The sequence below is a fragment of the Aedes aegypti genome, chromosome 1, assembly GCF_002204515.2.
Source record: "Aedes aegypti strain LVP_AGWG chromosome 1, AaegL5.0 Primary Assembly, whole genome shotgun sequence".
Taxonomy (NCBI): domain Eukaryota; kingdom Metazoa; phylum Arthropoda; class Insecta; order Diptera; family Culicidae; genus Aedes; species Aedes aegypti.
In genome coordinates, this window is record NC_035107.1 from 208,766,660 (window position 1) to 208,789,459 (window position 22,800).

Genomic DNA, 22,800 nt, shown 5'->3' on the forward strand with positions numbered 1-22,800 from the left:
AAGGCTGTTCTTCATAGTTACCCGTTTGAGAATATTATTGATGTTAGAAATGCTGATGTTTCGAAGCATATGTATTTTTTTTATTAGACCTATAAGCTGTTTTTTTGATTCATACCATTTCAGTAAATAATGCCATTACTGTTGATATTTTTTTTAAATTATAGGCAGTTCTTCGTAGTTTTACGATCCATTAAATTATAGGCTGTTCTTGGTAGTTTTACGATCAATTTTTAATGGAAGTAAAAGCCGCTTGATCAACTTCGATGTTTTCCTTTTTACTTAGTTTGCTCTTCTTTCGAGTCATAATGTTTCAATAGCTATTGACATCGTAGCTGTGCATATTTCCATCAGCAATTCTCCTTCTAACTAGTCTTTGAATTATACAGTAGAGTACACAATGAAGGTGACGAACCAGCCTGAAAGACTCGCTAATAAAGATAATAATGATACAGTAGATTTATTGGGATCCCGACAAATTCTAAGACATATGTGTCCAACATTTTGGCACCTATTCGACAAGCAGCTAGTACATTCGCAAAATTAATCTGACACCAGCAAATGTTACTTGAAAAAATTACAAAACGATAATTTGTCAATGAGCGCCAAATATTAACCGATCAAAAACTTGTCGGATGCCATACACAAGTTATTTTATGCCAAACGCCCATTATGCCTAATTTATTTAATGCCTAACGTATGTTATGCCTAATGTCTTTATGCCTAACGTCCTTATGCCTGACGTCTCTATGCCTAATGGGGTATACTCGTTTGTTAGGCCAAATGGGTTATTAAGCCGAATGGGTCATTGTACAAACTCTCAAAACTTAACAGGAATCATAAGTTTTTCCTTCTTTTATTATACGGTATTCTTTGTTCGATTTTAACTCATTCGGCCTAATCAAACGTTCGGCCTAACGTACTTCGGCCCAACGTACTTTGGCTTAATGAACCAGCATCACCGTGAGTCTAATGCAGCGGGGTGACATCAAGGGAGGTACTGGCGGCTCTATACCCTGCTACCCCAACGGAAGCTCTTTACGGCTGCTATCCCAACGTGTCGCTGGTCCTAAAAAGTAAACAATCATACAAAATTACGACCAAACAATGGTGCAAGCGTAATCAATTTCCTCGAAAACATCCATTTTGGGAATTCAGCAGAATTTACTGATTAAATTGCCAACAGCGCACTGCAGTAGCAATGCCGATCTCAGCTGATGATGCTATAAACAAAATTGATTTTTTGCTTACATATCGGTTAATATTCAGTTACTGATCGCTCGGCTGTACGCATCTCGGTAAAAGAATGAAAATTAGCCGAGCTCAACTAAGTATGCAATAATGAAAACAAACTTCAAGAATACGTTACAAATAGTCAATAGATGGTCATAGATTAGTTTTTTGGCGTACCTACTAGCCATGAGAAGCATCTAAAGGGGCGGTCAAAGTCACCCCCTAGGCCCAATGTCACCCGGCACGGCGGTATCTACTTTACCGAAATGGCGTCAAATTAGAATGTCCATACGGGACATCCCGAAACATAAAATCGCATGATCTGAGAAATTTCGGGATTTCCCGTTTCCCGGGATTTATGATCCAACGTCCCGGGAATCCCTGGATTCCCGAAATAAATGTAAAAGTTGATAAAGACCTAAACTTCAGTCGATATTTCAGTTATTTATCAGAGATTCAGGAATCTCGAGTACAAACTGACAAAATCAAATCTGATAAGATTTTTTTCGAAAGCTTTTGATAAAACTCATCATGAATTAACCCGGAAGTCGTCAAAAATGGTAAAAATTTCAGCAGAAATTCTCTTGATGGCAATCTAAACAAAATTTCTCCAGGATTCCTCTAACGGTACCAAAAATCTTAGCTTGTAGAGCAACTCCTGCAGAAAATAGTTGTGCGCTTGAGCTTGATTGGCCGCCCGTGGTTGCTACTCCAGTATCGCCAGATCAGCTGCACTTGCACAAGGAATCAACCGGATGACTGCTTGGGATTAACAGACACCCTCAATGTATAAGTGCTGGTGATTTTCTATTTTTAGGCAACATTGGCGCCTGCCACATCAGAATGCAGACCAATGAGGAGAAGCGGAAGGAGTTGATGATGCATTCAACTGGCCCCCACGGTTGACCGTATATACCACTGCGTCTACACCAGTTCATGCGGGAATGATGAAGGGGTGGTAATTTTTATGGCAGAGAGGCTTGCTGGTTTGGTTAGCAGACTGCCTTTGTAAGGAAAGGCATGCTATAATGATGAAAGAATGGAAACGTAGGAAAACGGTTTATTTCTGTCCGTCTCGGGTTCTAACAAATGCTATGAACTGTGATAGATTAACTGTGATATATTAAGAGTGGTAGATAGAAGCAAGTGAAAGATACAACTACAAAGTACGAGGAAAGGGACGGGCCAGGGATTGAACCGTAGAGCAACTCCTAAACAAATTAGTTGTTGATAAAAAAGTATGTGGAAACTGATGCGACCGAGATTCGGTAAACATTTAAAAGTTTTACAGAGATTCAGCAAATATTCACTGAGGGACGACTGACCCTCGGATTGAAGTCCCCCTCATCAAACAACAACAACAACTGAGATATCAGCTGTTGGATTTTTGGCAATCCGTTTACTAAGATTGAGTTTCAATTTCAAGCGTATGGTGTTCTATTCTTAATTAGTTTTGAAGAGCGTTGTACTGTTTTGAAGAGTTAGTGTAGTGTTTCACTTAACACTTGTTGTAGTGTTTCGTCTGTTGTGAATCATTTCACGTAAAGCATAAAAGCGTTAATGGCGAATAGATCTCTCAGATTTTATATAAGTAATCTTAATGATCGGAATAATCTGAGAGAAGTTAAGAAATGTTTTGGCAAAACACAGTAAAAGTATCTGAGTGTGAAGTGTACAGCAAAACTCCGTTACAGGTTCTGTAGAAACATATCAAACTAACTACTAACTACTGCAAAAATTGCGTTAAAATCGCCCAGGAAGTTTCAAGAAATTATTTGAGGAAGTTTGTGTAGAAAATCCTATGTGAAGTTTTTAAAAAAATATAAAATAAACTCCGATAGGAACTGTGCTAAAAGCTGATGTTGAAATTCCAACTTGAGTGCTTTCAGAAATTCAATGAGGGATTGCTCTACTATAATTCGATTATAGAGTTCACCAGGACTTACTCCATGATACATCCACTATTTATACCATGAAAACTGACTTAGTTTTAAATTTATGATAAAGCAGAGAAGCAGGAAAGACTTTTGGTTGCAAAGACATAACCAGACACTAGAGATGGACAAAAAGAATCGTAGCCGTTCACAAGATCCGGATCATTTAAAAGAACGAGTGATCCGTGGTTTTTTTTTTTGCGAGAGTCGGTTCATTTGATCAGCATGGATCAGACAAAAATTGATCATGAAAAAGAACGAATCGATTATTTTTCCTATTCCCTTCGTTCGCTTCTCGGGTTCATTATAACGCTTGTCATGGGCCTTGTTTTGCGCGCCACGCCACACAGGCAAGCACAGCTTTCTGCTGCTCAATACTCTCACCGCTCTCAGCATAGACCGACACATTTGCTCCGCCCACTTGTATACAAGCAAATGATAGATAAAGAGAAAAAGTGCTCACTGGAATAGGCCAGGAAAAGTGGATGAACTTGTCATTCATTTCCCTGTCAATTTTACTACAAAATCTACTTTATCTCTGCTATAAATTCACTCTAGGTGAACCACTTCCCCTGGCCAACGGAAAAGCACTTTTTGCTATTTCCTTGTGGTTCAAGTAGGGGAAATCGGCCGAGTATATCATGAGTTTCTGGGGAAGAAGGTAGAATGAGAATGAGAGAGAGTGAAAGATACTAAAGGAACGACGCATGTCGCGCAACAGGGAGATATCCACTATTTTTCCGTTTGCTCGGATCAGTTCGCTTTATCTTTGCGAGCCGCTGTACCACTGAACCGTTCAGAAGATCCGGTTCACTAAAATGATTCGGATCGGATCCGTTCACTAAAATGAGCCGTTTTGCCCATCTCTACCAGACACATATTTTACAGAGATTTTGAAGAAACCACCTGACATCCCTGCCATTTTATATGAGATGGTTCTGCCAATTATTACCGATTAGGATACTGAGTCCAATAATCCCATTTTCAGATTTCTTAGGATTTTGCCAGAAACCAGCAAAAAACCTGACATGGAATTTGTTAACAATCTCCCATAGAATAAAACAAATATTCAAACAGAAATTCTTTAGAGATTCATTGGGATGAATGAGAGAAAATTTACGCATTTTTGTTGGCATAGCTTATTGACAATATAGGCTGAATTAGGTGCAGATTTTTGCGAATTATAAAAACATTCCATGGACTCTCACAGAAGTAACTTCGGCCCCTAACGGCCTGTCTGTGGATCATTTGACTTCGGTGAATCGCGGAATAGCAACCATAGATTTGTGAAGTCAGTCTTAGCTAAGGGTATGTCTGTGGACCATCGATTGTGAATCACTGAGCTAAGAAATCTTTACAAATCATAAACTTATTCACAACCATAAATTGTAAAAGACAGCATATTACCGCACAGCACGTTCTACACACACTATTCTCTGTGCCGGGATGGTGTCCACTAAGCTCTTTATATTCCGGTAGATCCGCAAATATTTAACAGCAGTCGGCAAATTTTGGGCAATAGCGACTACGTTAACATGAAATGCAAATTTGTCAAGAGTCAGTTCTCATCGCTTCATTGATCAATTCACATATCTAATGAATATGTGAAATGTTTTACTGACATTTCTGATCTATCTTTATCAACTAATCCATCGTCTTACGTAAATAGACTCGTACCGCTAAATGATTTGGCACTGTGCTTTTCTAAGTAACATACAATACAGCTTTCACATAAAAAATCAAGAGTCGTATAGTTAGTTAGTTTTTCTGGCAAGCTGAAACTATAGACAAAAATGTTGGAACGAGAGAGCGCTACCTATCCCAGTTGATTATAAAGTTTGAGAAACGCCGATTTACCAGCATACCAGCACAAACTAATTGTAATTTGAAAACAATTAGCCTTTGATGACCCTGGTGGCACCCGTGACTTTCCCCCCACCCACCCCAAGCCCTCCTCGTCGTCTATAGGAATTGTATTGTGCGAACCCTTCATGAATGTGACTTTGACTACTTAATGCACACCAATACCACCAATAACCGGAACATACGCGTCCACTGGAGGGCGTTAATTAATTAGAATCATTAGCATCCGAACTGTGCAACTCGAGCAGGGAGATGATATGCGCTAACTAAAATGAGAAGCCTTGTTTTGATTCGTGGACCATTAACATACGGGAAAAATCCCGGCAAATGCAATGAAAACAGTAAATATTTTCGTTCGTTTTTGACAACAGCTAGTAGAACAGTTTTGTAAATGGTGTGGTGCACATCAGGGTGGTTCAAAATACAAAGAAAAAGTTTGAAAATCCTATCCCCACAACTGTACAATCCTTATGATGAAAATAGAGTTTTCAACAATTTCTGTATTATCTATTCAGTAACTTTTAGCACATGACAGTTAATGAATCTGATCATGTTTTCTTGTATGGAGCTTACCAGGCTCCAGAAGACTCAATCAAACAACAAGATCAGAACATTTTCAACAATTTCTTTGTTAATTTAATTTCTATACTCTAACTCTTAACACATGACAATCACCAAATCTGATCATGCTATCGTTATTGGAGCATACCAGGCTTTAGAAGAATCCAACAAGCAACAAAATCAGAAAAGTGTCAATTTCTTTATCAATTTAATATTTTATGGTCTTAAAATAAGCATTTGCTCAATATGTCCATTATGCCCCTAATTCCCCCACTTCAATATGAATCTAGATTTTTTCTTTTGATCATAAAGATAGTAAAAATGATATGGGTTATTGAACGTCCGAACATTTTTGAAATTTGACTCGCCCTAGTATAACATGACAGCAGAAGTGTTACGTAACCCGCTATGGAATCGGACGACGACGGCGAGCCGATGCAAGGATAAGAGATGGAGTGAAAAATTTAAAAATAAGTAAAAAATACAAAACACAGCCACTCCTTACACAATTGCGGATCGAATTTCGATGTCGTCGTGTTCGTTGACGACGTTTCTAGCCTAAAAATAGCGGCACAATAAAACGGCGAAAGCTTCAGACATGCGTTAAAAATAGTGCCTTTCGGCGTCTAGCCCTGCATTGCGCTACGGAGAGCTACGAGAACGGCGACTATTCGATGGGTTATTGTTGTTTTGAAAACATCAACGTGCACCGGCTGTGAATTGTCACTATATGCTTTTAACGCTTGGTATGGGAGAAGAAACTCGAATTGATCAACCTAACGGTGAAGCGATTTAAATGTATAGACGTTCCACAGACGAAATTCGAAGACAATAATTTCTGAAACGAATGACTCCCAGAGGTAGCAAATCATCAATTGGAGTTGACCAGTCGTGAATTTCAGTGAACTCTATCGTTGGTACGATTAGACATCACCTTGCAATACAATCAACTTCCGCATGACAAGAAAAAAACGAACAATTCGTTGTACCCTATCCGCTTACCGTCCAGCCGACCAGCACCGTTACCTCTTTTTTCATTTTTGTCTTTAATTGCCGAAAAGAAATGTACGACAAGAAGCCTTGAACAATAGTTTTTCTCAACTCAAATTACACCCTCACCGCAGGCAGCGTTCGCCACTGACCGTTCATAGTTGGGTGGGATCATTCGGTTTGGGAATGCCATTACCTCTGCCTTATCTATCCAGTCCAACGCTGAATTGAAATGCTCAAATCGATTGACCCGATTTATTTTAGTTAATTCGTTATTGATGTTAGATATGCAAATCCTGTGTAACAAAAGTACAACGATTTTAGAATAAGACAACGATTTTTTGTTTCTAAAACGAGTCAAAACTTGCTTCAAGCACAGAAAACTAGCAGAGTTTGTAGCAGTAAATGTCGTGCAAAGAACTATAACATCCTTGCTTCAAAATAATTGTCAAACTTAGGGAGAACACCCTGAACATGAATTTAATAAATGATTTATTCAATCGTCTTATTGCAGCCTGGGTCTATAAAGATCGTTGTTGACACACATCAGTAGCGTAGCTAGGGGATTCCAGGTAGGTGCGATCAGCACCGGGTTTTTAACAAAATAAAATGTGTACAAATAGGAAAAATCATATTTGGAGGGGCTCCTGGAGTTCAATTCCAATTGTCCCTAATTACAGGTTCCCTCTGGAACATCCGGTGGTCTCAAATATGGCCACAATATTTAAATATACACATTGAGTCAACAGTTGCCCTATTTACGACAAGACATGAAGAACAAACTGTCGCATGATATGTTTTGGTGTAAAAATCGAAATGTCCCCAATGATAGGTTCCTTAGGGAACTATAAGAGGTCCCCAAAGTGGCCATTCTAGTTAAATATCCGTCTAAAGTTGACCTATTCATGACTAGACATGAAGAATGAGCCGTCGCACGATGAGTATTGGAGCTCAATTCCAATTGTCCCCAATCATAGGTTCCCTAGGGGACACCCGGTGGTCCCAAAAGTGGCCAATTCAATTAAATTCCCATTTTGAGTCTACAGTTACTTTATTTACGACAAGGCATGAATAAAGAGCCGTCGCATGATATGTTTTGGTGTAAAAACAGAAATGTCCCCAATGACAGGTTCCTTCGGGAAATTCCGATGGTTCCAAAAGTGGCCACTGTAGTCAATTATCCATTTTAGGTCTACAATAGCCCTATTTAGCACGATACATGAAAAATGAACCGTCGCACGATATGTATTGGAGTTCAATTTCAATTGTCCTTAATAACAGGTTCCCTCGGGGACAACCGGTGGTCCCGGGAGTAGTCACTGTAGTCAACTATCCATTTAGAGTCTACAGTTGCCCTATTTACGACAAGATTTGAAGAATGAGCCGTCGCATGATATGCTTTGGTGTTAAAATCGAAATGTCCCCTATGCAAGGTTCCCCCGGGGCACGTGGCGGCGCCATGAGTGGCCAAATCTGTACAAGACTCATTTTCAATTTATAATAGGGTATTTTATGATAAGCTAGGGAGAAAACAATATTGCGCGACATATTTTGAGTGAATAAATTGTTTGATCCCAATTCGGATCCACTACCGGCACCGATTCCGGGTAAATGGCCATATCTTGGTTGTTTCTGGACCGATCTTAATACTTGGCGCACCAATCGCTTCAGAATTTGATCTTCTATCTTCATGTGTAGTAAAATTTTGATTTTTTAGCCGAGACCTTTGCTAAAAACACGTCATAATTTTACTGCATAAGACATGCTTCCGGAAATCCGGATTATTACCGGTATCCGGTGGTCTTAGTTCATCTCCATGGATGCACCTAAAAACTAGATCAGTTGACCCGTCCATTACTTCTTGAAGAATTGAAATCGGTCAATTTTTGTCAAAGTTACAGCATTTCAAAGTTGGCCCAATTTTTGCCTGTCCCTGTGTGTTTGTTATTTTGACAACCCCCTATATATCAAATATTCCATCATTTGCGATACTTTAAAAATGGGGAGGGTACAAAAAAGGGCGGAGAGCTTCCTGCAAATCTTATTACAACTCTTCATATTGTATTTAAAGTTGAAAACATTATATGGCACGTGAATTCCGCTGTCCTGAATACCGTTTTGCCTCATATTCCGAACACTTAAGGACAACAGTGACTTCAAATGCATCTGGTTCATATTCGTGAAAATTTTATTTTGTTCACAAAGTCTAACTGTTAGTTGTTGGGTGTCACGATAAAATTGTTTATTTAAACTTGTTTAATATTGTTTTAACGTAAAAGTATGGAACAACATTTTGTTTCAAATTCCGAACACTGTGTTCATTCTGTCTCATATTCCGAACACCTTGACTCAAATTCCGAACAACACGAATGAATCATATTGAAATAAATAATTTCGCAAATAAATGTATCTGAGCTTGTTCTACTGGTCTCAAACTTGAACATTTTCACTACTCCCGCGGTATAAAATATATTGGAGACGTTAAAATTGAATTGCAATCGATTGCGTTCAAGTATATTTTAAAAATGACCTGGGGCAGACACGAACATTCTTAAAACGCCATTATTTTTGTTTATTTTTATACTTTAAATTTACTATCTATTTTCAAACAAAAACCATCGCAAAATTGACTTTTCATATAATTTTAACCAATTAATTCACTACATCACTAGTTATATTTCGATGCTGTTTTTTTTTCGTAATAAAATAGTTGTTCATAAAATGGATATCGTTTTTGACGAAAGAGTATATGCTATATAAAATAAAGCAAATTCGAAGGATCTGTTCTATGAATTGAGTAGGCTTATATCACACCATAGCATGAAATGCGCGAATTCATGAAGGTAATATGATTTGAAAAAGTGAAATTGTGGCAACCGGAGTGAAATCAATATGGCGGAACCATAATTGATAGATTGTCATCGACAAATCCTATTTTGTCATCATAAATACACAAATAAGGGCACATTGTTATGATACGGAATTTGTGGATGTAAAATTGCCATGACAAATGCTAATTGAAGATGATGCAGGTTTTTTCGCTGTTCATGGTAACCAAGCAGCATTCAACAAAGTTTGCAGTTTGGGTATGCTACTATGAAGAATATACGCAGAAACAATGAAAATGAACATTAGTTTGACGTTTTTTTCGTCAGGAACAAGTGTTCGCAATGCATCTGAAGAGCCCAAATACTGATTAATTAGGTATACATAAGGTAAGTTGTCAAGATTGAAGTGCAAGTCAATCAGTTTACAAGAAGCTTTTGTGACAACAAGGTGTATTATATCAATCTTTTATCGTCACAAACAAGTATCATTCAGCCACCATATGCAGTCTAAATGAGGTATTATATGCTGCAATAAAGCTGGTTTGGTAGCCCCCAAATTTTAACTTTATAGTTTGTCTCTAAAAGGTTTTGAAAACAACTAAGAGCTGACTTACAAAATACCATCTTCTAGCAACTTTAAATGTCGCCTCTGGCTATCATAGCATTCACGCAACTGTCATAAAACATTAATAAATCCACACGAATGCCAAATTGCTGTGGAATTGTTACTTGGGAAGAAATAAATCAACAAATTTACTGGTACAAAATAATATAGGGTCGATGTACCATGTACATGTTGAATTTTGAAGCCGCACAGCTAAGAACAAATCTTGATTACTTTTTCAAATCTACGTAAGTAACTTTCATATGGTTTTGAGAAAGTTAATTAAGAAGAATGACAACCTGTCTTCTAAAACTGTTTTAAAATGAATCTCCTTTTTAAAACTTTTTACCGTGTACATCGCTTAAATTTTCGTGTAATCAACTCGCGTTAAAACACTAGGTAGTTCCTATCGTTACGCACAAAAATTGTATGATAAAATGATAAGCCGTTTCATTCAGTTACTTACGACGGTTTTGTACCAGTGTAAAATCGACTCAAGTAGTGTTTTGTTTTAATTCGTGATTAAGTCACTTTGTCTCCCATACAACAGAGCGGCGAAAGTAGCGGTTAGGTTGCAAAAGTTGAAAATCTTACTTTCGTCGTTTTGTAAACCCGGAAATTAAGCGTTCTGAAAGTGAAAAATCGAGTTGGTTTAGAGCAGAAGATGTAGAATTTCGTCTGCGAAACACGTAGGATTGATAAACTAAGTTTGTTAACTTTTCTGACTTGAGTCTGTTTGAATAAGTCTTCGAGAAATATTCGCATAAAATCGAAAAATAAACCCGGATGCATTTACGTCATCTGAAAGCAAATTTTTGTATTTATTGTTGCTTGTGCTGCTATAAGAACGCAAATACAAATCAAAACCGTATTTTTACAAAACTTTTACATTTTTTCTTTAAAGTGTGGATCAAAAGCTTTCGTCTGATATAAAAAAAATAGTTTAATTAATTATTTTGTTTTATGACAAATATTTTATCTTAATAGTGCTACTATAGGAACAAAAAACTATATTTCGATCATTTTTTTAACAAGATCGATTTGTGTATCAATGGCCTGTAAGTAGGGTGTCTACTCGTTTACTAAAATGAAATTCCCTGATATTTCCAGATTTTTTCCAGGCCTTAAGAAATAATTCCAGGCTCAAGAATACAATATGCATTTTTCGAAGGAGAACCACAGAAAACACCTCAGAGATTTCATTAGAAATTCCTGCAAAGATTCTCCAACAAAGTCTTAAGGCCTCCAGACTTTTATGCAATGCTTAGATAAATAGTTCCTGAGCTTCATAAAAAATATATTTTGCAACGATTTATAGCAAAACGGCCATAAAAAGCCACTAGTGCGACTATAGGGGACTGTCTACTAATGGAGCACTGACCCTACACGAAATACGAATAATTTTATAAAGAAAATTCCACCAAATTGGCTTTATTTTCACATATTTTAGAATTTCCCGGGATCCCGGGATTTCCCGGGAAAAGGTAATTTTATTTCCCGTTTCCCGGAAAATCAAATCCCGGGAAATTTGAAAACTCTAATCACTACAAATCAAAAAATCAGGATTGTTCCAATAAGTAATTCTCCAAGACGTTAAATTGACCCGTTATTCAAGACGCGTTTAGGACCTTTTTAGCATACTGTGAAAAAGCAGGGTGGACATCCTGTATAGTTTAATGGTTCATGCAAAAAGGTTGCAAAATCAGTGTATAAAGATCGTTTTGGCGTAAAGTTTGAGAATGAAATTGTGAGGACCGCTCTTCTCCCCCTGATAAACAAAAAACCTGGCTACGCCCATGTCCCTTGCCCCCTGAAAAATCTATGTAGGTCGTAAACGTGGTTCGTAAGGAAATATTAACACGTCAAAATTTGAAAAACAGAAACAAAACATATGTCCCGATTTTTTCAGGATCTCCATTTTGTCAGCCTAAAATGCATCGAGGGGCTGACAAAATCGGGTCCCTACTGTAAATAGCTTCGTTTAAAGGTCAAACTAATAATGATTAATTATTTTAGAACGGTTAGTGAATCTTGTATTTAAAAACTACTTAGATGATACATTCTCTTCTTTTGTCTATTATAAAACCCTATAATTAATATTGTGGGGCATATTAGTTCGAAATTAAACTGTTATCAAAAACCATTCTTCCATTAAAACATGTATATCAATCAATTGTATGCCTTTCTTCAAGTAGCTGCCAACCGTTAAGGTGTAAGTTCAATTATGACAGTCAGGATAAGGAATTTGTGGTTTTTCTGTGAATAATGCCTATCGAGGTCTACACCAGCATTTAATTTCTTCAATGGACCTATGCACGGGTTCACTCGTTGACGTTTGAGCGGTGCCGTGTTATTTACGTGACCATGGCAACGAGTGAATTCGGCACCGCTCAAACGTCAAAAAGTGAACTCGTGCATTGGTCCATTGAAGATGTGTTTCATTTCAATGAAATACTGTTTGTAACTAAGAAGTTTGTAAGGCATGATGTTCATTACAATGGGAGCACTTTCTCTGCTTGTACTTTTTTTGTAAAGCAAAATGTTATTTTATTCAGGTTGGCTTGGAGATCCATTAGTTCTTGTTGGATTAATAATTATAACTGGGCACGATTAGTAGCAATAACTTCATGTAATAGTGTACCACTTTTAAACATTGGGTTTCATCTTCAAATAAATTGTCACTCCTAATGAATAAAAATACTTCCTATTTGATCATCAGGTACGCACTTATCAGTAAGTATGCGAATACAAGAGACATTTTTCAGTATTTAATTCCCTAATAATGAAAACGATTTGAGTGTGACAGTACGTGTATAAGGTATTGGAAAAAGCGTGACAGAGGGGGAAGGGCGGTCTAGAAATCCCGAAAAACGATGGACGTCATATTTGAATCATCCCTAACTCCAGTTTGCCAATGACAATCAAGGCAGACTTGATGAAAATCGCTAGTCTTCTCTTGTTGTGTACCTTCGATCTTTCCGGACAAACATGGAAAAAGGGCCACAGTTTTCTATGCATATAATTTTCATTTATGTTGGAAAAAGTCAAAATATGCGTATTTAAATATTTTATTCAATCGGAATAAATGGTGTTAGTTTTGAAGAAGCATGAATTAATACTCTTTCGTTTGTTGCAATTATATGTTTTGATCAATAACGCGAATTCATAATGTTTGTCCATTGTTTAAGATCCCCGGCGGAGATTCCCCGTTCACAGTGACAGTTCGTAATAGAAGAATCTCAGCTCACCTTGGCGTACATAAATTTCGTATAATAGGTTTCTCCCTTCCAGGCTAGTCCTTTTTTCGCAACATGGATACGATTTTGACAAAATATCGTTCTATAATTTCATCCAAGAAACTATTGTAGAAACGCATGAGTGATCATGCAATTCAAAGTACCAATAATATGAATAGTTGTTGTTGATAATAAAACGGGAAATCCTGGCATAGCGTGTGCTAGAATAAGAGCGTAAGTAGGGAAATTAAGGGCATAATGGACACATCAAGCAAATGCTTTTTAAGACCATACAATGACATTTTTTTCAATTTACTCCTGGCTAGTTCTTAAGTTTGATATAAGAACGACGTGCTACATTCATTCATGGTAATAAAAATCATATCATAGGCCAGAAAAGTGAGATAGAAAATTAGGTCGAAAACAAGGCTGGTAAAAAGGTATCGGGGCAAAATGAAATGAATTTTTTTCGGTTATCTCCAGAACAACCTGAGAATATAGTAATTCTAACCGAAAAAAAAATAATTTACTCTATCATATTTAGTCGTTTATTAAAACTGAAAGTTTCAGTTACAAAAATAGAAAGGCAATAATATAAATTCAGGCATGTATTTCCCTTCAGCAATGCGAAGGTCACATTTCAATCACAAGTTCAAATCTTTGCTAGCGTGCAAACCTTTTTTTGCAACGTACCACAAATAAATCCAATAAACAGTTCGTCATCTACTCCAAAGCAGAGAACTTTACTACCGCAATAATTCCTCAGTGACGGTCGAATTTGTCTTCTCCTACAATCAAAATAAACCGATAACATGCCAAACGCCACACGTACAGAGGTACCAACTCGTGGGACGGTCACGTAAAACCATCCAGATAGAAGCCAAAGCTGAAAGAGAAACACCATACGGACAAAAAAATGCAAGAAAAAATCAATCTCTCGTAAGCCATACCCATTCCGGAGCACTCTTTTCTGGTGTTGGTGAGACCTGTCCATCAGTTTGACGTTTACCGTTTCTTGGGCAAAATAATCAACACTAGTTTGGAAGTTTCTACACCAAAGAGACGTACGATGTTCGAACTCAGATTGGACACATCGCAAAGGAACGCAACAATGTTTACCTACGGATACGGAGGGAAGAGCCGTTTTGGTCAAAGGATGAATGAATTGAGTTTGAGATACCGGTGCAAACGGATCGATCTCACAGATACCGCTGCATACTCAACATACCGAAAACTCTACACAACGGTTCGACTGTATTCGTGAGTCAAACTGTCAATCATGGTTCGGAGGTGAGTTACGAACACAACCGCAAGGTATTCTTGACTGTCGAAAGTACGTCAAGCAGCGTACGAGCGAACAGGCTAACCTTTTTTTAATGAGATGCTTCATCGTACAGACTAAAAAACGGGAAGAGCACTACACCAGGAAGAAAATCTGACAGATGCAAGACATCACGAGAAAAATGGCACTACCCAAGACATTTTCGACTGATTTCGGGCCTTCTATCGCAAAACCGGCCTTACAAACGAGTAAAACTCACCTTTGCTAGTCAAAGAACACCATTTGTACGATCCCAATAATGACCAGGCCCGATTCTTGGCTAATTTTCGCCCAATCCAGAAATGTCAAAAACCACGGTCCTTCACAATTGCATCACTCGAAGATCGAATCCTTCACTAGCACACCTGGATAGACAATTCACATAAACTTTTCAGCTAATCCGAGTACTGCTTGCGTACATTTCCCCAGCTATTTACTTGATTTTTTCGAGGATGGCAATATTCACCATAATTTGGCCACGTTATTTCCCGACCAGTCCCGTCTAATTTCCTGGGAGGTTTTCGAACTTTTCACCGTCTACCGTAGCGCTTGGCAATATTCAACACTCCTGAACACAGATCCCGACCCCGAAATGACCGTAACCGTTGCGGGATACGAGCAGGCCGGATTTTCACGGCAGCAAATCCGGATTTGACCGTTCGACCGACCGACCGAGAAAAAGACCGTCCTTTTTTGCGATACTCTTGCACACACAGATTCACATCGGAAAAGAGACTCAGACTTTGACTCAGCTCTGGCTGGCAAGAGTGCTCCTCCGCGTTCGAGTCATGAGCGCTTCCGAGTAGGGTTCCCACCGAGGATGAATTGTTCGCCCGTTTGCCTGGCGAGAGTGGAGATATTGTACGGTATGGTAGGTAATGAACGTTCGGTTTGCTGGTTTCGATGTGTGGACTAGTTGGCTTATTCAGTAGGGTTAACGATATAGCGATAATTGATACCGGAACTGTGTAATAAACTACTTGTTGGTGAATTTTCAGTTAAGGTCTACAGTACAATTGTGACGTATTTGGTTTAAAAAGTATAAACAAGTTACTGATAATCCCAGAGATTCTGGATTTTTTTATATTCTGGTTGTGTAATTGTAATTAAGCAGAGTAGATTACCGATTACCTAGTCAACGGGAATCAAACACAATAAATCTATGAATTTATTGACCATTAACAGCTTACATGTTGCTTGAGGCAATAAATTACAAAAAATGCCCAAAGATCGAACATAGCATCGCAACCTGATGAAAGTTAAGGTAATTATAAAGCAAAGCCAGACTTTGAATTTTCAACTGCACAAGACGAGAGAATCTGACAACAGTTCGCGTTGAAAACCAATCAAATTGCTTGCTTGCCGGTGGTGACCAATGGGATAGATTTTCAACGCGGAGCGCTGTTTGGTTCTCAAGTCTTGTGCTCTTGAAAATTTGAGGTTTGGCTTCGTTCTATAATCACCTATAATCACGGTGGTGCTTTTAGCTCACTCACAGCGGATTTACAAATGTGCTTCATCATTACCTATTTTTTACAATTTATTTTCGTAAGACGAATGGTAACTTTGAACGGGATTGACTTTTAGATGTGCATAGTCATCATGTCTGGACATTTTAAATCTGAAATTTTCATACAGGTGTGCTTTCCAGAGAAAACACTCCCCGAAAATAGAGATACCTCGAGATACAAACCTCAACCAAACTATGTTAAAACTTGCTCCAATCATAAAATCGTGTTCGACAAAAGTTCGTAGAATTGGATAAACTACTGTGTGGAGGTATTTTCGATAAGTGTCGGTGTTCCTTTCGGTAGTTATGATTTTTTAAAGCTTGAAAATAGCCCAAAAACACATAATTGATTTGAAGCACACCTAAATTTACTCCAAATTGACTGAAATTTTGACCAGAAGTTTATTTCTACATATAAAATTAATGTATTGGTTGACTGAGGAGTTTCCAGATATTTTTAAAAATATGAATAGGTCTATTCTGGACCCATCAGTAACCGGTTAAGGTTCCCGCCAACAAAGGAGAAGATCGGCACCAACTTAAGTGTAAACAGTGTTGTGGACAAAAGCCTAGAATTATCAAATAGGGAGTAACTCCCGAATGTGCAGATGACTGCCGAGCAACAGGAAGTCTGTTAAAAGCAGAAGCAATATCAGCACCTGAAAACCAGAGTCCAGATCTGGGGGGTGCGAATTAGATATCAACAAGCGGCAAGGCAGCTGTCAAGCAAAACTTTGATCAAAATGATCCGAGTATGCCTAAAAGTGAGCGGTCATCACGTTGAAAATTGTTACACATTGTATGTGACACAAAAACTATCAACTGTTGAAGAAAAGATTTACTGAGTCATATTTATGCGTATTTTTTTAGAACTTTTGTGAAATATATTATTAACTAAAATACGAACAGAAATTATCTGATTCAACTGATTTATTGGATTTATTGCCTGCAACAAACTGTAGAAGTTTTGTGTGAAGTATTTTAAAAGTGCACATTGAAAATGGTTTCCTGCGAGACAAGCAAACAAACAACGGTTAGCACTGGTGTAATTGTTCAAATTGAATGAGCACCGCACCCCCCAGGTAAAGATCAGTGTTGTTAGCAACCACGGTAGTCGATACGTTTTCGCTGATATTCGGCAGTGCTTACCCTTAATATTCACAACACGAGCGATCTAACGAATGTCGGAAAGAAAAACGTCAATTGAATGTTTCTGACCACGACATTTTGGCTATGAAACGTCATAGTTTTGTTTGTTTCTGTCATTTTTCGTAATAGGCCCTGCTATCACTATATGCGTAACACATTCAACACAACAAGCAAGATCAAACTTTTCATATTGTTTGTGATCCATTATGTCTGAATTGCTATGCAAAACTTATGATTTATGCAAATGTCATCGTGTCAGACGACATTCAATTGACACTTTTTTGTGTTTCTCGATGTTTATTCTACCGCTCGTGCTGTGTGCGAGAGGTGATGGTAGCGAATGAATGCAGAAAAATAAAATGACTCCTGACCATTGTAACGAAACGAACGTCACGCAGTGTCGAATGTTTACAGCACTGGTCAGGTTACAGCTTTGTTAATCCTCAACAGGCTGGTACCGTATACGAAAGGTGCGGATTAGAAACATTCCTCACTGCGCGGTTGTCACTTTCTATACGAAGAATGTGTTCATCAGCAATAGCCCACGCTCTTTACCTTTTAAAGGTACCGGTGTAAAAGGGTAAGGTTTTAAAAAGCTATTTTGATAGCAGAATTCTATTATATGACACGAAACTGGGACTAGCCTATCATAAAACTGAGGTAAGGTAACACGGGGCAAGTGAGAATCCGGGGTAAGTGGGGCGTTTCGTCTTAGCTCACTTGGGAAAAGTTTTTCATGGGGGTATTCTTCTAGAAAATTTAAGATACAATGACAATGAATGTATTTAGTACTAAACATATTGTTATTTATATTACCATGTGGTTCATGGAACAGTTGTCGGTTCAGCGCCATTTTCAACTTGCATGATAGATTGTGACACGTTTCACGTCTTACATTGACTCTCAAAAAATAAATGTGTTATAAAGCGAATTCTCATCAGTAAGCTATAATTTTAAGTATTATTACAAGCTGCTAACGATAAACCAGTATTTTATTTTCATTTCATATGAAATTTTCGATAGTCTATCTTACCCCAAAATATCTTTGTACCCGGGGTAAGTGGGACCTATCAAAACAAAAACCAGAATCAAAACTTTTCGTATACGTTTCATACATTTTCCTAGAGAGTAGCACTAAAACATTCAAACAAATGATTTTTATCAAAAAAGATCAATCTCAAATTACGTAATTGCATAAGAGGGAGAGGAAAAGTGTAATTATTCTTTATTTTTTTTATTTTTGAAATACGACTTCAAAGTTGAACAAACACAAAGATGAAATTTGAAATGCATCATGAGAACGATCACTTTTCTATTTTATTTGAACTTAATTTGTTATTTCTACCAAATTAAGTAGTGATGGAAAACAATTCCACCCAATGGATCATTAAAATAACCAAAACGGCCGCTATGGAAAGCATAGATAGCGCCACCGTAGCCTTGTGTGTTTGACAGAACAGCAATGCTGTCACAATGTTTAATCCCATATACAGTGGCGCCTTTGTTTTGATGCGGTTAGCACTTGCAAACACTACATTCAATGATCCATTAAGTGGTTTTCTGCCATGCATATAAATAATAACAAAACATATTTATAATTTCGTCAATTATTGATTGTTTATGTGCTACATTTTAATTAACAACTTATAAATGGTATATTTTGAACATGTTTAATCCCTCTTTACGCTTTTATTGAGGAATTTTCAGTTATTATTAAATGTGAGGTGACATACTATTAAATAAAGATTTTCTTCCTAAAACGCTACGTATTTTATGGTTGATCCCTTATGTACATCAAATATGTACTTAAAATTAAAAATCTATGATTTATCAATCCTATTATTGTAATGGTTGACTTGCTGATGTTTATTGACGCATGAAACTGGATGTGTCCCACTTGCCCCGTTTAGCGAGGTAACTGCGGCTAATGGCTCATTCTAAAACTTTCTTCCAAGGTTTTCACATTTTCGAAATTATTCGATCAGTTTCATGCACACACACTCAAATATGTTGCCAAAATGTGATTGTATTGTTGGATTTGAAAAATATTGACATTTGAAAATTTTATTAAACAATTTGTTTGAACTATCGTTTTTTTCGTTCCCACTTGCCCCGCGGTACCTTAGTAGTGGTCAACAACCGCAAGTACTGAGCAAAGACCGCTTATTCCGGTAGGTGATTGCACCATAGAGTACAAGCGTTAAGGGGTCGCGCCTCGGGATAACGATCGTTGACAAGCTAAGCCTCACTAATCGCTGAATATGCTTGTAAAAAGGTCAATTTCGAGGATGACGTATAACAGTTCCGCGATAATTGCTGGTCCCCTCTAACAATGTTTAGGTCGTTAGAATTTCAATGTTGTTATGTCACTAATTGCTAGCATATGCCAAAATTAAAGGGTTGTTGTTTTGGTTTTCTCAAATTGGTGGACCCCTCGTACGCCAGGGGGATAAACTGTTTGCGATAAAGCCCATTTTTTCATAAACCTTAGGTACTTATTCACGTGATATGTCTCATATTTCCCTTGGAATACATAGGAAGATGAAGGATGTAGCTTTTATTTGAAGCTACAAAAATGGCGGCCATTTTAAATTTGACCGCCATTATGAATTTCGTCAGAAAACTCGTTTTTTACCATTAGCGCACCGCTCGTTTTGAATTTATCTATTTATTCATTTCGTCAATCAATTGTAGACTACATGTTTGCTTAATACTATGTTGTATTATATCTCAGGGAATTAAAATATTGTCTAAGCTTCGTTCGCGACATGGTCAAATCACTTTCTGTGTATTGCTGGTTATAAAGAGACATCATTTGATTTATTGGGCCGAATATGGCATAATTAGTTCGATGATTGTTTGATGCGAACAAATTCCGATTCCTCAACTGTCTGGCGAGCGTGTAGAAATTCAAACTAGATAAGAGATTGGTGGAATCAATACGATGCGATACTATATCATTGACAAATTAAATCATGGCTAATTCGCGACGCTCCTTTAAAGTTCGGATGTCAAACAGCATGCATCGAACCTCGTATGATGGCAGTGGAAACGTTGTCCAGCCTAATTTGTGTAAGGCATATAAAAGAAATTGCTTTTGTACTGAATCGATTCTATCCTCATGTGTTTTCATATGAGGGGACCACACAATACTACAATATTCTAAAACTGATCTTACATAAGCAATGTACAAGGTTTTAATCGTATATGAGCGGTTCCACAGAAAATGACGACTTTTTTTTTCCAAATTTCATTTTTATATTTTTTGATATGGATGAAATTTTGTACATGCCTTTTTGCATCATCGGCTCGCCATTTTGACTCTAGCCTTACTTTTGAGAAGGCCCTAAGAAAAAATCCTTAATAATTTTCAAAAAATTATAACTTAGAAACGGTTTGTCCGATGAGTTTGGAGTCTTCCGCAAAGTTTTAGGTTATTGTTGGGACTATCTGGAAAAAATATACACTGTAAAAAAAATGTTGTAATTTTTTATATATCGAAAATAAAGCTTAAAAATCAATTTTCTCAAAAATCGTATTTTTGATTTTTTTTATATGTTAAAACCGACAAAAAATGAAGTCTTTTGCACAGTTGGTCAAGATGGAGAAATCATGGACAAAAAAGTTATGATTTTTTAAAAAAAGGTTGATTTTTCAATATGGTCTAAATAAACTTTTTATAAATTTTATAAATTATAATTTTATAAATTATTTTTATAAAATTTTGCTAATTGTTACCGAAACATTTGAAAAGTTTATTATGACCATTTTCAACAAATTCACCTTTTTTTAAAATCATAACTTTTTTGTCCATGATTTCTCCATCTTGAACCACTGTGCAAAAGACTTCATTTTTTGTCACATCAACATATAAAAAAATCAAAAATACGATTTTTGAGAAAATTGATTTTTAAGCTTTATTTTCGATATATAAAAAATTACAACATTTTTTTACAGTGTATATTTTTTTCCAGATAGTCCCAACAATATCCTAAAACTTTGCGGAAGACACCAAACCGATCAGACAAATAGTATCTGAGTTTTAATTTTTTGAAAATTGTTAAGGCTTTTTTTCTTAGGCCCTTCTCAAAAGTAACGCTAGGGTAAAAATGGCGAACCGATGATGCAAATAGACATTTTTGGGTATAAAGAAAGCATATGCCAAATTTCAGCCAAATCAAAAAATACAAAAGTAAACCGACATTCGAATCCAAATGGGACCGCTCATATGGATCCTGAAAAATGGTGCTAAAACGCTTAATAAAGTTTAACATATTGGTTGCTTTATGGACAATAGTATTATAATGGTCAGTAAATGAAAGTTTAGAATTTAATATAACACCTAAATCTCTTATCTTATCGCACCTTTGAACATCTTGATTCTCTAAAAAGACAGTAATCTGTGGTGTATTACGTTTTCTGCTATAAGCGATTAGATTACATTTTTTGACGTTTAATTTAAGTAAGCTTTTACTACACCATTTATCAAATATACTTATTACATTCGGATAAATGTCTGTCTTTTTTGCTATTGATTTCCATAAAAAGTTTTATATCGTCAGCATAAATAAGAATTTTAACATATTTTATCGCATATGAAATATCATTAACAAACAATATGAATAACAATGGGCCTAAATGTGAACCTTGGGGAACTCCTGATGTAACATGAACAGGCTTAGATAGTTTTCCCTCAAATCTTATTATTTGTTGGCGATCTGTCAAATACGATTCAATCCAGTTGAGGAGTCTCATTGCAATTCCCATTTTATTTAGCTTGAAAATCAACATAGGAATATCTAATCTGTCAAATGCTTCACTAAAGTCGGTGTAAAGTGATTCGACGTGGTTACCTCTATTCATTGCATTTGAAGTGTAATATACTTATTCCAAAAGGTTCGTTGTAGTAGAACGACCTTTAAAGAAACCATGGTGTACATTCGTTATTCTATGTTTTATTTGGCTAAATACCTTTTTATTTATGAATTGATTCAAATAGTTTTGGAATGGATGAAATAATAGCAATTCCACGATAATTCCGAATATCAGATTTTTTACCAGACTTGTATGGGTATGAGAAATGACCTTTTCCATTCTTTTGGATATCTGCCCTTTTCAAGTGACATTTATGTATTTATGTTTTGATGAAACAATTAATTCTGAATTGAATTTCGAAGATATTGCAATGAGAACTCCCCCACCAGACATTCTTTGGGTAAGGGCCAGATCGCGATCATCTCTAAATACATTAAAATCATTACCAAAAACTTCACTCTTATTTTTTTCGTTCCAACTAGTTTCAGAACCCAAAACAATCGAGAAGGATGAAGTTACTATTCTTTTATAAATTTCGTTCATTTTGATGCACTCCTCATGCGATTGAATGTTGGCAATATACCAAAATTTCGGTAGCTTCTGAAGAAGTTTTTGGAAACACACCCCTTTGCACAGCATTACTAGAAATTCCAGATCCTTCATTAGACACATCGTCATTATTTAAAATATTACCTAGAACAATTTATTAAACATCACCCACTATTGGATCGTCATGGTCTGCGTCTGAAGACTGCGCCA

The 22,800-nt window shown here is 36.8% G+C and overlaps 1 protein-coding gene across 8 annotated transcripts in view; it reads right to left on the bottom strand.

The window, feature by feature from the left end:
• LOC5570245 (serine/threonine-protein phosphatase 2A 56 kDa regulatory subunit epsilon isoform) overlaps positions 1-22,800 on the bottom strand; it is a 219,532-nt gene that overhangs the window by 151,692 nt on the left and 45,040 nt on the right. For 3 of the 8 annotated variants that reach the window (XM_021857391.1, XM_021857390.1, XM_021857389.1), the window contains exon 1: positions 14,788-15,315. The exons of 3 other annotated variants lie outside the window; for them this stretch is intronic. The gene's annotated coding sequence lies outside the window, so the exon portion shown is untranslated. Of the gene's footprint in view, positions 1-14,787; positions 15,316-22,800 lie in introns of those variants that run through there. 2 more of the 8 variants (XM_021857398.1, XM_021857394.1) reach the window with 2 other exon arrangements.